The sequence below is a fragment of the Gracilinanus agilis genome, chromosome 6 (assembly GCF_016433145.1).
Source record: "Gracilinanus agilis isolate LMUSP501 chromosome 6, AgileGrace, whole genome shotgun sequence".
Classification (NCBI taxonomy): Eukaryota; Metazoa; Chordata; class Mammalia; order Didelphimorphia; family Didelphidae; genus Gracilinanus; species Gracilinanus agilis.
Window position 1 is genome coordinate 182,572,439 of NC_058135.1, and position 13,282 is coordinate 182,585,720.

The following is a 13,282-nucleotide window of genomic DNA, read 5'->3' on the forward strand; positions in this document are numbered from 1 at the left end:
TATATATATATATATATATATATATATATATATATATATATTTGGTTGAACATACTTGGCAGTTTAGTTTGATAGGGGCCCTCTATGTTGTGTACCTTATCTTGCCAGGTGATCTTCAGAATCTTCCCAAGACAACTCAAATGGAAGCATTTTAATTTCTGGTATGGTACTGGTAGACAAAGTTTTCTGGGCCTAAAATTATTTGGTCAGCAGAATAACTCTGTAGACCTTCAGTTTAGTGTGCAGCCTATTACCTCTTTTCTTTCTCACACTTTCTTTCAAAGATAAGGAAACTGATGCTTTGAGAGGTTAATTATTTGCTCAAGATCATACATAGTAGAAATGTCAATGATGGGGTAGGAATTATTTGAACCTAGATCCATCCTCTAACCTCCAGAGTTGGTGCTTTTTCTTTTCTTCCACCTGCATCCTATTAGTTGATACCCTTGATTCATGCTTTTTTCTTATTGTCACAGCAACAATGTTTTCACTAATTTCCTAATCTTTTTTTAAAGGGTAGGAAAAGTGAAAAAAAATTTGTATAGCAGCTCTTATGTGCTAGGCATTATGCTAAGCACTTTGCAAATATTATCTCATTTTATTAATTCACTTCTATGATGATATGTTAAAATAGGTGAAAAGAAAATAGTTGAAACTAGTTTTAATAACCATGCATCCCCCTTTTAAATGATAGTGTTATAGGGGTCCAAAAGGGAAACATTTCTCAAGAATGAGAGGACTCCAAGCTTAGTATAAAAGTAAAAAGAAAGATTTATTAGTAAGATAGGATCAATGACCAGCAAGACAGCATGAGTGGAACAACCCTAGGGGGTTGCCCTCCATGACATGTAACTGCAGCACAAGGGGAGCAACTGTCTGGGGTTGCTCTCCAGATGCCCCAGTTCAGGGGTTTTTGTATCCTTTTCAAGGGTATGGACATGACTTCTTGCACTCAGGCATTTGGTGGGTGGGGAGGGTCTGTCTGGGATCCTCAGGGCTTAGGCTATCAAGGTATGGCCTGTAGGTGAATCTCTTTTGTCTATCTCTACCTAAAGGATGTCCAAGGACAATGGTCTTTGCCTCTGGAGTCACCAGGGCAGGAAAGGGGAAGGGAATTTCTCTGTTCACAGCCTGCCTGAGTTAAGGGGTTCAGGGTCCCTGCCATCTCTGCAAAATTCCCATGTCAATAGCAACATTCCTAATTTCAAATTTACTGCTAATGAATCAAGAAATATTTCACAATTAAGTGCTGTAATTTCACTATTTAGTTATATAATTCTTATAATAATACTTTATTATTGGCTAAGATATCAATTGTGTTTATCTCCTTTTAGGAAGTGATAATCCACAATTTAATGAATAAATCATGTGATAGCTCTGTAACTCAAATGCATTTTTTTTTAAAAATTAGGCCAAGGTTAATGATATCTTTCCTTGTTCCAACTACTGTGTTTGGTTCACCATAAATAACTCAGGTTATGACAATCCAGTGTGCTCACTATCTCTAACCTATTCTTCTCACACAGGGCTGATTCCTTGTATTTTTGACCATTACACTGTTCTACCACAGAGTGACCAAAGGAAATGAGAATTGTTATTCAGTGATATAATGATAAAAAAAAATCTTAATAATGACTAATAAAATGCATGGTAGAATGGAATCGAAATTAAAATTATAATATAATGAATTTAACTTTCATTCCATTAATTTCAGAATTTATTAAGGCAAAGAATTTAGTCTGGGATGTTTTACCTTTTTGGTTATCTATAAGTACCCTTTGCTAAGTAAAGTAATCAAATTTAAAAACTGCAAAAAAACATCTAACTACATAGAAGATTCTGCCTTCAAATAACCATCTGGGAGGGATTAGGTTTGCTTTAGGTGGTGATAAAAATGGATTATCTTTCACTAGAAGTCTTTCCCACAGAAGATGTTTGTCCATTTGTCAGTTTTCATTGGGTGGGTGAGGGATATGTGTTTCCAATTTTAGTATAGTTAGGATTAGATGATATCTGAATTGTCTTCCAATCCTGAAATATTAAGGTAAAATTTTAGCATATTAATTATTTGCATAAAATGGATTCCTGGTGATGATACTTCAAAGTTCTATAATTATATCAGTGTGGCAGCTGATTTCATTTGGCAGATCTAAGTACCCAATGGTATAATCAGAGATCTTTATGAGTTTCTGAGAATTTAAGGTTGAAACAATTCTTTACTTGGTGGTCAACTATCTGTCAATCAAGCCATTCTGAATTTAACTAGGCTGGACTTCAATCAACAAGTATGTAGTTCAGTGCCAAGCCTAAACTTAAAGCTTTTTCTGGCTTGGCAGGACCAGCCCAAAGCTTTAACTATGATTCTGTGGCCTTTGACATCCAAGTGACACACTCTAACCCCCTTCAACTACAAGTGAATCCCTCAAATTCTAATGCTAATAAATTTGGCAAACATTTAGTAAACATCTAGAAGGTAATTAAAGTCATCCCCTGCAGGGCTTCTACTTACAAAGATTTTACAAGTAGATAAATTAACCTTTCTTCCTTTAAGCTTCCTGTAGATTTTTTTTTTCATCTTTCTCAAGCAAATAATCATTGTGTTTTTTGCATGGTACTTATTTTTGTCTAAGTCTTATGTTAAATACTTGATTATGGCTTGTAGGTAATAATGGCTTCTCACTGCCTAAGAAAGTGAAGCACAATCTCTGGCAGGTCCTACTGTGGCAGAAAGGTCTGAAGCACAGTCCTATTCTTATAGGGGTGCAAATGGTGAACCCCTGGGTTGGGAAGGAAACCTTTCTCAAGAATGAGAGGACTCCAAAATTAGCTTAAAAGTGAAAAGAAAGATTTATAAGTAAGAGAGGATTAATGGCCAGCAAGACAGCATGAGTGGAACAGCCATGGGAGACTGAATAATAGACCCTAGGGTAAATGGCCATCCCAGTTAGGTGGAGCTAGGCATATGCTAAGTATCCTTTTTGTCTTAGGAGGTCTTCATCTTTGTATCTGAGATCCTTTCCCTAGAAGACCCACAGCACCCTTTTTAGTGTCCATTTAAGTAGCCCCTTCCCTTACACCTTAGCCTCTGGCTATGATTCCTTTCCCAAGCTTGATTGTATCCAGTTGGTGTAGTTTGAATACTCCCATTTCCTTGTAGCTATGGTAATATTAATCATCTTTCCCAGCCCCTGGATCTCCCCAAAAGGCATATAGGTTCCCCAATTCCTTTTGTTCCTTGGAGTCTGTCATCTAGCATGGTGGCACTCCCAGGGATCAGGGACCAGAGCAAGTGGAGTTCAATCCTCAGACTCTGCACAGACGTGTGACATGCAGCTCTGTGTAGAGGCGTAACTCAGCCCTGTTACCCCTTTCCTTAATTAAAGAGTGTTTTTTCTGACTATTTAATAGTTCTGTGTTTTTTCCCAGTCAATAGCTGCTACATTGATTTCCTTAAAAACATGGAAAAATAACACTGATCTAATTGTGTTAATTCTTATTAAAAACCCTCCTTTATCCTCTAGGCATAATATATAGACTCCCACACATGGGGCAGTGAGGCTCAAATGCTGCAAGGGTAGCATGGGGATGTTGTTGAGTGGCTCAAAAGCTGGCAACATAGACATCTTTAGCCTCTTCTTCCCCCATCCTTCTCCCTGAAAGACTTTTATTCCTGCCAAGAGAAAGAGCAGGAATTTGGGACTAGAGATCATTTTGCTGTCTTCAGAGGCCAATATTCTATGCATCTATTCTATAACATATTATTACTCTAGGGGATATGGTTTTCAGGCTTAATCTAGCTTCTAATAACTACTTTCTAATAACTTTCATAATGAGAGGAAGGAGAATCTTAAATTTTATATCTAAGATTCGACTCTTTTTCCACTGAATACTCATTCCACAACAAACACATATATAGCAATTAATCAAGAAATCCATTTATTTAACTGGGTAGCAAAACAAAAACCAGAAAAAAAGTATGCAATTCATGAGCAGCAGCAGTTTCTAAGACCAGATACTAAGTTTGGACTTTGCAGTGCTTCTAATATCAGTCTTAGTTTCCATTTTCATTACTCTTTTCTTAGTTCAATCTTTCTTTATCTGTCATCTAAACCTAGACTCTAAGGGTTCTTAAACATTTTCCATGGAACAATCCTCTTTGGAAGTTTGAGGAAGGTTATAGTCTTTTCTCAGAATTATATTTTTAAATACATAAAATGTTGATATATATATATATTTTTTTTAAATCAGTTTATGGATTCCAGGTTGAGAATCCTTAATATAAGTTGATTTCTCTTTCTTTAATATTTGCCTTCTTCAATCTTTTTTTAATATGGTGCTAGATTAAAATTGCAGAACAATTTTAGCTGTTACTCCACTAAGAAAATTCCAGTGGCTCTGGCATTTAAGACTCTCCATAATCTAACCTCTTTAACCTTTTTTTCTAACTACTCCCTATATGTATAAAATGTGAAAGGATATTATTCCTTCCTCTATGAAAAACTCTTGCCCTCCTTTTTTTGTGCTTATTGGCATCTGGAAGGACTTAGAGTTTGGTCAGGCCTTAAAGACATCAAAGTCTTCTACTGAATTCTGGACCATTACCAGTCATCTTGACTTTTGTCTTTACACTGGACTTTGATAATTCTGGAAAAAAGAGTGAGGCTGACAACTTGGAGCAATTCTACCTCACTTAAATCCAATTCATGGGCAAATCAATATATCACCCTATGATGTCATCAGTACCCTTTGAAAGGAAGAATGAACAATAACAAAAAACACATAGTAGAATACAAAGCAGAAAACAGTGAAGGAGATCTACTGAGAGCAAAGATTAACTATGCTTTAGCAAGCATGATTCTACATCTCACCCAAGAGCAAGTTCTCCAAAGTCCCTAATGGATCAAGCTGACATGGAAGACATGATAGAGATTTCCAGTTTCCCTCAAGTCTTAACAGTCTTTCCCTTCAGCAATCTGACGTGGAGTGGCCTCACCCATCTTTCCCCTGGAAGTCAGAAGCACTCAAAGCAACTAGAGGGCCTGAAGTTGCTAACTGTCCACATTCTGCCTCCTACAAAATTGTCAAGTTTTATTTCATATTATAGGTCTCCTCGATGGAGGGTTTTTCTAGGCAAAGTTACCTATTTCCTCTTCCACATACATAATATTATATCCATTGCCTCTGGACCTTTTGCAAAAGTATCATTCCATGTCTAGAATGTAGTAATTCCTGACATCTACCACTTAGAATCTTTACTCTCCTTCAAGACACAAAATTAGGCACTACTTTATACAAAAGGCTTTTACAATCTTTATCCTGGTTATTAATATTCTCTCCCCTTTTAACATTATTTTGCATAATCTTTACATTTGTGTCTGTGAATATATTATTGAATCCTGTAGAATTTATTATAAAACTATCTATTAGTATTTTAAGAGTCTGAGAAAATGTTTTTCACTGTTAGAAGTTAATAAATATTTTGAAGTAGAGGAGAAATTATGTCCATTCTTGCCTTTCTATTAAGTATCATAAGAAAAAAGGTAAAACAGATGGTAAATGTTAGAGCCTAATTTTTTGAACAGTTCATTGTTACATGAATATAAATGTAACATGTATGTTCATTTTAAGAAATCCCTTATTGTAGACTTTTCTTACATCACATACCAAAGTTATTCAAATGGAGTTTTACTACATTGACTAAAACAAGACTGCAGGATTTCAAGTAACTTTGGATTCTAATATTTTTTAAATGCTAATGTATCTAGCCTACAATAGCTATACAAACTTTCTTAGTTACCTTATAATGACTTTGATCATGTCACTTCCCTATTCAAAAATTGATCTAAAATTCCTCTAAGCTTCAATAGCTCCTTCTCTATCTCATAAAATTTTTACTGCATGGTCTGACTTAATAATGTTTTCTCTCTCTTGGTACAACCTCAGCTACCCCTCATTTCCTTATACTTTCCCATGAAAACTCTAAATTTGTGAATAGTATAATGGAAAAGCAATTGACTCGGAGTCTAGAAATAAAGTTTTGAACTCTAGTTCTGACAGTTAATTTAAGTTTATGATGAAGGGATGTTTAATTTCTCTTAGTCTCAACTTTACCACTAGTGTAATGTACTAATGATCTTTACTTTTTTTTTTCTAGAACTATTGTGAGGAAAATGCTTTATAAATGATGATTCATCAGTGTGAACTCTTCTTATTATTCTTATTATTCAAGGTTACTGACTTAATTTTCCCACAAACACTTAGTTCCCTGCTTTCCTCTATCTTCTGAGACCTATAACTCTAATCCAAAACTCAAGCTTCCATTGTGAGAGGATTGGCTTCTGACTGGTGAATATTCACAGTTATTTATCTATTCTGGATCCACCAAACATCAGTAGGTGCTATTTCCCTTCTAGATCTGAGAAGAGCAATATGCAATCCACTTCTGCTCAAATACACTGTGACATAATCATCATTTCTGTGTCTTCCTTATCTAAAATAATCTTCTATAGACACAAATTCCCTAAACATGCTGTCTTCCTCTGTTGGAATGTGAGGTCCTTAAGGAAAAGGACTATGTTTCCTGGTTCTATCTCTATCCAAAATTCCTATCAAGGTGCCAAATCTTTAATAAATATTATATGAGAATATAACACTTACTAAATATATACATATGAAATTCATTGGTTCATTCATTCCCTGATTTGTTTGCATTCTTTTGTGCCTCTGCTCTATTGTTTGCCTCTAGTGATGCCTCTCAATCTCCTTCCTATCTGAAAAATCTTTTTTCTTGAAGTTTTCCCTTGATGTTCATTCCTCATGGATTGTTCTTTCCTTTGTTTTCCTCCTCTGAGCTATACAAACAAGGATAAACATTCTGTTGTCTTAGACTGCTTGCTAAAATGTCAATATACATGACTAGCAAAATTCTAATGCCTAAAATATCAAAACACTTTTTAGTTCTTTGTAAGTCCTTATCATGATCCCTAGTCCATTCACTATCAGTCACTTTTTTTCATGTGATCATAAAGCTTCAAGAAAGCAACAGAGAAATAAATGAACATACAAGCATATGAATTTTGAGAAACATAGAAAAATAATTTTAAATGCTCCCCCCCCTTTCTAATTGGACTCATCTCAATTGAGGCGACTTTGGCTGCAGAATGAACAAGAGCTACACGGGATAGAGGGGCATAGATGGGTTGCAATGTGCATCACTGGAGGGAACTCCTGAAGTGATTAGACTGGATTTTGAGCTCCTTATAGACAGCAACTGTCTTGCTTTTCTTTCTATCCCCAGTGCTTAGTACAATTCCTGGAACCTGTTAGGTGGTTAATAAATATTTATTGACTGACTGGCTTAAAATCCCTTGTTATATCACTGCTATCTGATCTTGTCCTTGAGCTTTAAATCTCCAAAAGGTTTGAGAACCTGGATGGGTGCCAACATTACATTAACTGCCACTCTAAACTAGGATTTCGCTATTACATGTTGAACAACATTATTTTATTTAGTATAAGATGAGAAATAATATTCTTTCCTAAAAAAAAAACAACTCTATGCTTCTTGTTTTTAATACATTTTGAATGACTTGTGGAACAATAATAGAGTTGGACTTAGACCAGAACTTATTCTACTTTAAACATTAAAATAGCTATCCATGGCAATATATTTCTATTAGGTAATACAGTCAATTTTATAATCTCTTCCACCTGCCCCCATATCATGACAAACTATCAGTTTATGCTTTGAGTTGTTTTTAGCTGAGTTTCATTATTGTTTTTTGCTTTCAGAAAATAAGATCTTAAGCTTGAAAGTTTTGCCATTCCTGACCTTAACTCAGAGGGAAAATTGTAAAAAGAAAAGACATTGTATAAGAAATTGACAACAAACTAAAATAGTCATTTTTAATTGTTATCCCTTGTTTCCTTATCTGTCCACAGGCTAACATCAGAGTTGGAGATTTAGCTTTTAAGCTTTATGTTTATTACCAGTTCTTTAAAGCCTAACTGTTCCATGAGTTTGGTAAAGTTAGGATTTTTTTTGTTAGTTCATAAAAACAGGAAACACATAAATATGTTACATGTAAACATGTAAATATAAAACATATATATATATGCATTATGTATTTATAATGTACATATGCACACACACATATATATGTACACATCTGGCACTTATATATAGAGAGGAAATAGAAGTCCATATTTGAAATATGCTCATTCATTTTTCATATTCAGTATGACTAAAATACACTACTATATTTTTGACTTTTGAATTTATTGTGAATGTGAAAATAAGGGACTTTAAAAGTTAAAGAGCAAATATAAATAATTAAAAAAGAAACTTTGTTGGCAAATGACTCTAAAATCACGAAAATATGCCTACAACTTAAAAAAACTAATATAATGGGGAATGAAAGGAAATAAGTTGCTTCAATTAATCAAGCCAATATACTTTATTGAATATCCCTAGTTGATACAGTTAAAATATAGAATTCAAGAAAATGTATACTATACTAGAAACATTTGTGTTGAAAATTATGATAATATATTATTTAGCTTAATATATCTTACCTAAGTTAAGAAATTAAAATTCTAAGATTGTCACTACCAGCTTTAATGTGTTTTTCAGAAAAGCCCATTGCAAACTAGCACATTTTTATACTTATCTCTAAGATAATTGACTATTATAAGGCTCAAATTTATCACATTAACTTGAAAGAATGTTGGGAATTTAGTTAAAAATTTATACTTATAACATCAAGAAAGTATTATGGTGAAACAAAACAAATATAGTTTTTTTGTATGTGTGTACTTAAGGGGAAAATTAGTAATCCCTGTGAGTCTCAGTTTTCTCATTTGTAAAATAAGGGGAATATTATAATTTATAATTTATATATTATTATAATTATATACATATAATCATAATTTATCTGTTATATTTTCTTTTTCAATTTTAAAAAAATATCCACATATATTTTGATTCTCTCATTTTAAATGCCCATTTCTTCATTAAAGACATATGACACATCATTACCAAAAAACAGGAGTTTGCTTTTATTACACAATAGTATGGATGATCATTTCCTATTTATCTACCTATATTTATAAATGTGTCATGAACATTTAAACTGTATGTATGTATATATATGTATATTTATATTCATAGAAACACCTTAGATAAGCTGGAAAAACAAACCTGATAACTACAAGAATTATGTTTTCACACATACGCATTCTTAGTTTAATTTAGGAGTATGTCTTTGAATATCCAATATACATTTTTTTAAAAAGTTTATCAATTGCATCATTTTTCAGATGGTAAAATGAATACAAGGAGCAGCATGATAAAAATAGAATGCCAGTCTATGATAGAAAGAAGAATAAATATAGCTATTTTTTTCTAACACTTTAGGGCATATATGATTTAGTATAATAAAGTATTTAAACTTACATACACAATTTCAAAATTATACTTGAAAATCTTTTACTTTCAAACAAAATCTCCTTATTTTACTTTTTAGGAAAGGCTTGCTTTGGGACAGAACTATGGTTTACAAGAATGTGAGAACAGAATCAGAACAAAGATAAATCACCTTTTTCTTTTTCAGTTTCTCATACTTTAAGCTATAAGTGAGATTTATAAGAATGTAATTATAATTAGTTTTTCATGCTATTGCACAATATATGTTCACAGATCTGACAACTGAATCCTCACAATAGATCAATTGCATGAGCTACCATAGGATAAACTGGTGGAATTAGCAAGGCACATCGAAAGTACCATGACATAATGGGGTAAAATAGTGGATTAAATCTAACGCTGCTTCATCCCTCAATCTGGATATAATTTGTTTCTCTTTATGAACCAAAGTAAAACATAAGTTTTTTGTTTGTTTGACTCCTTACTTGTAAAATAAAGATGATATATACATCCTTCCCATATCATTTTATTTTATAAATTAAAGGTCAATTGGCTAAGTAAATTATTAATGAGATAGTAGTGCCAAAACCAAAAATAAATGGGAGATGATATATGTGCATATATGTACATAGCTTGATTTAAGCAATTACATTACAAAACATGTAATTTCTAGGGGGAGATCAAAGATTTAATATGAAGAAGAGTTTGTTAAAAATAAGGTAGGTTTACCAGATTAAACAGTTAAAGAGTAGGTTCAAGAGAGAGAATGAATAGGGTTGAGATGGATGAACATAAGAAGCAGGGAGTGGTGGCGAAGGAGAAAAAAAAATTGGTTAAGGGGACCAAGACTCATAATCACATAATCATAGCCTAGATTCTTAGTTGAATCATAAGTCACTAGCTTAGTATGTCATTCACTGGTAGAGGCAGTAATGTTGGCTTGGTCATCAGACCCTGAAAATGAAGTGAAAAGTGGAAGAAGGGAAGGAAATTCCAGGCTGGGAAAATTATGATTCCCAGGTCTGGTCTGATGGTAAAAAGAAAAGTTTTAGACTAGAAGGATTACTTTCTTTGATGAGATCACATAACCATTTGAGTATGTTAGTAGAACAGAAATCAAAATCTATAAAACTTTTCCCCCAACTACATTTAGATACAAATGATATAGAGATTTGTATGTGGATCACTAGATAGACAGACAGACAGACAGCTAGATATAGAGAGCCAGCTCTATATTTTGGGGGGTCCTGAGTGGCGTTTAATGGCATCAGATTGAAAAGACCAGAAACAGAAAACTGAGAACAGCCAGACTAGTGGTTAGCCCATAGATGCTCCAACTCCATGGAGACTTGAGTTTATTATTTACTTGTTTCAAACAAAGTACACAGAGAAAGAAACACAGCTGTGAAGGGGTCGCAAATCACATAAAAGAAAATCCTTGGAGGCTTCAGAGAAAAGATAGAACTGAGACCAAGGCTGAATTCCAACCACCAATTAGTAAGAAGTTAATTCTGGGAGCAGAAATATATTTCATAGAGATTTTTACTAATTGAGTTCTGTCCTCTAGATTTACAGGACTGTACCTGGTCAGATAAAGTTTTGTCTAGCTTTGTCTGTGTCTGGCCTTGACTATATTTTTTAGAGTTCAGGCCTTTTAATTATCAAGGAGAAAAATGGTTAACTCAATAGCTGGTGGTCTGCTAAGGACTCAAAGCTTTCCAATAAGAGTATTAAGAAAAGGTGGGGATCTGAAAATGAGTCAAAAGAGGAGTCTCAGATTTTTACCTTAGATGGCCCATTCTGCCTGTGTCCTGACATGCAGTGCAGAAATAATCATACACACAGTTTTACTTGCCAATGATTTTGTAATGGGATCCAGATAAAATGATCTATTACAGACTCTATTTCTCTAAATGACTCCCAATAGCCTCCTGGAGGGGTCAACTTGTTTTTGGATTAACCAACCTGCTGGTACCAGAGCTTTTCAGGGCTCAAGTGACCAGGACCAAACACAAAGACTGCCTCAGCCTGGATTGGTCACGTAGGGAATCCAGATAACAGGCCCTATCCACACTCTATTTCTCCAATTGGCCTTCTACAGATAGATAGATAGATAGATAGATAGATAGATAGATAGATAGATAGANGGCCTTCTACAGATAGATAGATAGATAGATAGATAGATAGATAGATAGATAGATAGATAGATAGATAGATAAATAGATAGATAAAGGAGGGGATGATTCAACAAAGATTAATTTATCTATACAAAATAAGACTGCTTCTCCAAAGTAGTATTCAAACCAAAACTTTAACTTCCTTGTGGGAATAGTTTTCATTTGAATAAATATTTATGTTGTTGGTCATCTCCCACTGCCCTCATGCAGTACAGATATTTTCACCAACATAGTTTTGCTCATGTAATTTTTTTTTCAGACAGGAGAAAATGATCTTGTTCTTATGCTTTATGTCTTTATATTAATACCCTATCTCCTCTTCAAGGCCATGGTCAAATTCTTCCTTCTTCAGGAAGCGTTCTGATAGACAAAAACAATTTTCACTTTGAACAAGAGGGAAAGAAGAATCAGAGAAACTGGCATAAAGAGGATTGCAATTGGGTTGAATGCTAAACCTTTCTTCAAGGTGAAAACAACCCCCTTCTTTCTCAAATTTCTTGTGACACTTTGCCTGGAGAGTTCTATCATCTTGCCCCTTTTATTATAGTTATTTCATATATGTTTATGTGTGTGTATGTGTGTGTGTGTGTGTGTGTGTGTATATATATATGTTTATTGAGTACTGGGTTTGGATCCTGTATTTCTATCTCCAGCATTCCAAAAATATATGTTGAATTAACTTGAAATATCATCACTTATAATACACTTCACTAAGGGAACAAACTATCTGTCTCTAGGGACAGTTATGTTTTGTCCAGCAGCAGCACTCTCCATATCCCACACTAAGTTGAAGGGAAAGCAGCTGTTGCCTCCCGCAGAGCTAGGCATATCACAGATGCTCAATAAATACTTGCTGAGTGACTGATTAAACTTTCCATGACTTGAACCATTACTTTTGGTTCCTACTGTGTAATATGATATTTTATGGATACATAGAGTACAGTTTGGAGAGCTAAGCTGACATCAGGATCAGCCCAACAGTTATGTTTATTTTAAATACTATCAGCTTGTTTTCTTATAGTTTCCTGCTTTATTTTAAAAATATTTCACCAGCTGGGATGTAGGGATCAGAGAGGGCAGAGTATCTAATTCTAATCAATTGAGTGCCATTTAATTGTCATTTTATTTTATGTTATTAGTAGGATAAGAACTCATCTTAATCTTGGTTTTCGCTTAGAACAATTTTACTATGAAATTGTCTAATTGATTTTCAAACATAAAATTAAAATTCTTAACTCTAAAACTTGAAATTGCAATAGGTAGCTTGTTTTATTAAAGTACTGGGGTCATTAATAGAATAGCACTGAGACCCACTGGTTTCCTTTTGTGTATTACTTGCGTGGAACTCACTCCCTTTCAAATTATTAAATGGGCCTGCATATAGAGAGCCAGCTCCCTATATGGTTTTGGGGTCCTGAGTGGCGTTAGTGGCATCAGATTGTTAAGACAGGAAAAAGAAAATTAAAACAACCAGACTAGTGGTTAGCCCATGTTGATCTGAACTCTGTGGGCTTTGGAGTTTATTATATACTGATTTCAAACAAAGAACACAAAGAAAGAGTCATAGTTGTGAAGGGGTAACAAATCATACACAACCCATTAAAGTCTAAAGAGTAAAGGTATAAGTACAAAGACAATGGCCAAATTCCAACCATCAATTAGTAGGGGATAATTCTGGGAG